At 49.7% G+C, this 5,200-nt stretch overlaps 1 pseudogene; it reads left to right on the forward strand.

The window, feature by feature from the left end:
• The first annotated feature begins 1,557 nt into the window (after positions 1-1,557).
• Positions 1,558-1,854, forward strand: LOC101654033 (annotated as a pseudogene).
• Positions 1,855-5,200: the final 3,346 nt, after the last annotated feature.

Consider the following 5,200-nt stretch of genomic DNA (forward strand, 5'->3'; position numbering starts at 1 on the left):
AGGCAGCCCTGAGAGCCCACTTGAAGTGTGTCGTCGGAGTAGGACCAGTTGTGAGTGGGTTTGTGTTTTGCTCCAGCCAGGACCAAGTGCTTGGGTGGAGGATTGGGAAGAATAGTGTTGCATTTGAAGGGCCTTGAGGCTTATTAAGGGGTGGTGCTGCAGACTAGGCAATGGTCTGCTAACCACAGAGCCAGGAGGTCAAACCCACCAGTCACTCCTCAGGAGAAGAATGAGGTTGTCTGCTCCCCTAAAGAGTCAGTCTCAGAAACCCTATAGACTCTATGAGTCAGATTTGGCTTGATAGCAGTGAGTGGGTGGGTGGTGAAATGAGGGCCAGAGCTCTGTGGTACAATGGCTGAGAAGCTCTCTAGTCCCCAGAAATCAGACTCTGAGACAAGATTCATAGGAAGTTCACTAAAGAATACTCTCACAATCAAGATTTGGGAAGGATGAGAAGGAAACTGAGTTGGGCGGAGGGAGCAGGTGGACTGGGATGCAGTCACAATGTGGATAGACCTCAGTCGACCCCACAGGAAGCCCTGGAGCTGCGATAGGCCTTCGGTCTCGGGTTATGGCAAGAAAATTGGGCCTTGATATAGCAGATGGGTTGCTAACTGCAAAGTCAGCCGTTCAAAACCACCAGCCACTCAGAGGCAGAATGAACAAAGTTTCTACTCTCGTAAAGAGGTCGTCTTGGACACCCACAAGAGTATTTCTACCTTGCCCTGTAGTGTCCCAAGGAAGTGGACGCTACTCAATGGCCATGCGTTTGGTTGGTGTCCTGCATTGGACCAATCACTGAATGGTGAGAAGGGGGCGTGGCGTTCCACAAAGCCACTCCCTTGAGCTGAGGGTTAACAGCTGAGAACCACCTGACAGGAGCACTCCCCACAGCTGGGAAAATCAGTCCTTCAGCCCCAAAGGAGCACAGAGTCCACTACGAGGGTAGCTCAAGGCATGAAAATGGTGCTGGACAATGAAATCTAAACTGGGCAGAGAAAGGACATGAAGACAAGGGCTGGGAAGGAGAAAGTATTGACGTCCATCAGGCCAACGTGCCCTGGACCAATAGAGGGAGCAGACGAACAAGTGGAATCCTTGAAGACAAGACTTTGAAAGGAGGGGAATGTCTTCCTGACATGGGTCCCTCATGATGTTAACCTGTAATTAGACATGAGAACTTCCCGGATACATTTAGTGTACGGGCATGGGGTTGAGAGGCTGGAAGTGGATGGAGGGAAAGAAGGTGGAGTTGCCCCAACTGGGGTGGATCTACCAGCTCAGATGGACCAAATTAGCTGGTTGACTGCTAGTCACTCATCCATGGCACATTTATTGAGAGAGAATGCCATGCTCTCAAAAACTTTAGCGAGGTGGAGATGGGAATTAAAGATTAGAGACTGTAGAATCACACCTGGCTGCCATGATATCGGGAGACACCAAATGAAAGAAGAAATAGGAAAAGAAACGAAGAAGAGAGGTTGTTGTGCGCAAGCGTGGAAAGGCCCTGAGCCTGGCCGGAGTCCTGGCGATGCCGAGCTGCGGGATCACTTCCAGATGGCAGAGGTGGAGGAAACCCTAAAGTGGCTGCGGAGCCAGAAGGGTGTGCAGGGGATCACCGTGGTGACCACGGTGGGCATTCCATCAAAAGCACCATGGAAAATCCCACCACCACACAGCACGCCAACCTCATGCACACCTTCATCCTGAAGGTAAGGAGCGCTGTGCGAGAAATCAACCCCCAGAATGACCTCCCCTTCCTGCGAATTCCTTCCAAGAACAATGAAATTATGGTTGCACCAGATAAAGACTATTTCCTGATTGTGATTCAGAATCCAACTGAATAAGCTACTCGGCTCCTTATGTTAGTCCTTAACTTGACCCCCCTGCCCCCAAGCGTTAATCATGCCAATCCACTACAAATGGAACCACACACTCGAGCCAATCCAGTGACCAAGGGAGAGCTGCCGCCTCGCCCACCCCACCTGTGGAAGGACCCTCTGCCGCACCTGTGGCTGCCGAGTCCCGCGGCCAAGCCTTCTCCTTCCAGAGACCCCTCCCATGGCACCTGGGGGTCGGAGCAAGGGCTGTGAGGAGCCCCCACCTGCTTCCTCCTGACCTTCAGTTCACCTGTCGCCCTTGGAAAAGTCTGTTTTTCTTGACCTAAAAATAACCTAAAGGCTTGCTTTAAAAAAAGAAAGAAAGAAGAGGTGAATGAGACCATCAGTCCTGAAGAGAGCTTTAAGATCCTGCAATTCTCAAAAGACTGAGAGAGGATCGGCTCGGTTCTGATTCTGTCCCCATCGGCAGCCAACCCAGCGAAGCCTGGCTGCCTGCCACCCGGGTGTTCTCATCCATTGTTGCACTGTAACCAGCCACCTTTTACTTGAGTCCAGCCAAATGGGTTCTCACCCTTGCCATTGCTTCCCTTAGAGAACACTCAAGCCCAAATTGGCAACATCTGGATCTACAGACCGAGGAGTAAACCCATGAGTCAAAGCCTGTGTTCCACCTCCACCACCTCTGCCTTTTCACACCTGGGGAAATCAGTTCAAATTCGCCATCTCTGGACCAACTGGGACCATCTTATATAATGTGTGCTTCAGGGTTCGATACAACCACCTTAACATCTCTGAACATTTCTAAGAAGGTGGAGGTTTGGGTTTGGGGATGGGGCCATAGGACATGGTTCATTCCTGCCCAAGTTGTGACTCCCCTGAGATATGGCTCAAATGGGTCTTGAAGTGCTGGATGCCTTTAGAACAAATAAGGACCTTCTGACTTGCCCCTGGTCCATTGGCACCTCTGGGCCCATACTACCCCACTGCTCATGGCAGTATCCTCATAGGTCCTCAGAAGGTCCTCTCTGGCACAAAGTCAGAGTGAAATATGAACAAACATCAGGTTCTGTTTGTCAGGGTAAAACTTCCGGGTGCCACCAATGGCAGCATTTCCAACCTGACATCACCCCCATTGTCTTTATCCAACAGGATTAAAAACAGAATGAGTGATCCCTGCTGAACTTGAGCTTTGAGATGCGTTCCAGCCATTCCTATATTCATCTTGCTAATGGCACTTCCACTGTATTCCATTAACTTCTTTTTTTTTTTTTAGATGACACTCATTTAAAATTGTCCTGGCATTTTCCACTCTTGACCCAAGCAACTATAATTCTCCTAAAGCTGACCCGGCTCTTAGTTCAGTCTTGACAGGCAGCTGCCCTCAAACAAAAAACTGTCCTCTAAAAATTAAAGCACTTACAATCTTTACATGCCTCTCACGGGAAATAAACCACACGTTGAAACAAGATTGAGACAATAAATTGGGAGAGGGTCCATGGGTGCGGAGTTAGAATTTTAATGTGTGAGACAACAAGAGGATGTCACACCATGGGGAAGGTGTGAAAAAAAAAGAATACTATGGTCAGAGTGACAGGTGGAAAGGCTGGTGGCTGGCAACAGGACAGCCAAGAGACACAAACCCCACTGAAGGCACAGAGGATTGCTTCCTCACCATTGCCCTCGTGAGAACAACTGAGCCCAGGTGACTGGGAGGACCCGCTGTACCCGGAGCGATATCACCCAGGGTTTGAAGATTTACCTTATCGACCCAACATCTAAGAACCTGGAGTCCATCGGAAACAGGATCTATTTCTAATGCGGTGGAGAATAACTTCGATGAGACTGGAACCATAAACAAATCTTATTTGAGCTTTGAGGGTGTTGTATTTAGCAGAGATGGGGAAGAGCATGAAGGAGGAAATAGCTTCCTTGTTAAATGATTGTATCAAGGACATTTTTCTTGACATTGCCTCCATTTATACATGACGAGAGCTAAGGATCTCAATAGGAGGAAAGAGCACTAAAGATAGGCTGGGGGACTATCCGGGATCCTCGTCTGTAATGTGATCTACAAGTCCCTCTTCAGACTGTGTCGCCACAAGCTGCTGATGCAGAAAAGTGAGCCAGGAAACAAGAAAAGCCCAGGCCGGTGGGTGTAGAGTCATGTGGATCCACGGTCAGTGGGAACGTGGCAGGGGGCTGCCAGCTCTCAGGGTCCGATGGTCCACACGAAGCCACCCTTCGAGGCAGGCTGGGTTCCAGCAGGCAAGAAGGCAGAGGGACAGAGAGGTCATCTCTGTCCATCTTGCTCTAGGAGGGAGCATCAGGCTGTGACGACTGATGGGTGGGACTTCACCCCTAGGCAGGAGTGTCTAGTTGACATAAGGACAAACCCTTTCTTGGAAGAAGTGCGTCGCCAGAGTGTTCCTTCGAGGCAAGGATGGCAAGAGTCATCTTACATGCTTTGGACATGATGTGAGGAGAGACCAGGCCCAGAGGACATCATCCTTGGTGAAGTGTGGTATGTATGTAAAGTATGGTAAAGGAGGGCAGCAAAACAGAGGAAGGCCTTCAAGGGAGAGGGATTGACACAGTGGCCACAACAATGGGTTTGGGTGTGGGAACTATTGAGAGGATGGGGCAGGACCAGGCCGTGTGGCCCGTAGGGTCACTATGGGTTGGAACCAACTTGGCGGCACTTAACAACACCAGAGGGGGGTCCCAGTAGAGACCCCATATGCTCTACTACCTGTTCTTCTTTCTAGGTTCCTATCTCTGCTCACTGACTTCACCCTATTTATAGCTCCAAAAAATATTAACATAAGATATTCCCTAATCCTTTAGATCCTGTCTCATTAGCATAAAAAATCCAAGACTCACTGCCTGGAGTCACAACTCTAGACAGGGTTTCCAAGGCTGGAAATCTTTATGAAAGCGGACAGCCTCGTCTTTCTCCTTCAGAGCAGCTGGTAGGTTTGATCCAACTGCCTTGCAGTTAGAAACTGAACACCCAGAACGTCTAGTGCCACCAGGGCTCCTAAGGAACAAACATAACTGCTTCGAATCCAGCCTCATTCACATCATCAAGGTGAGGATTTCCAACACGGGATAATTACACCAGGTCGCCACGGCTGAGGTTCTGGAAACTCCCAGGTGTGAGAGAACCACCCAAGCCGCACAGCCATGCAGGGCCTCAGGCAGAAGTGAGGGCACTCCTTCTTCCTCTCTCTTCTTGGTTTCACTAGAAACCCTAAGGTTCTCGGGAAATTCTTCATTTCCCCCATTCCCAGCAGCCTCGTACACAAGACTCAAAATTTGTGCAGAGGGCCTAGACCTGGAGAGACAAAAACAGGGGACAA

This window comes from Echinops telfairi, unplaced genomic scaffold (assembly GCF_000313985.2).
Source record: "Echinops telfairi isolate 266 unplaced genomic scaffold, ASM31398v2 ScPeMD7_5592;HRSCAF=6446, whole genome shotgun sequence".
NCBI lineage: Eukaryota > Metazoa > Chordata > Mammalia > Afrosoricida > Tenrecidae > Echinops > Echinops telfairi.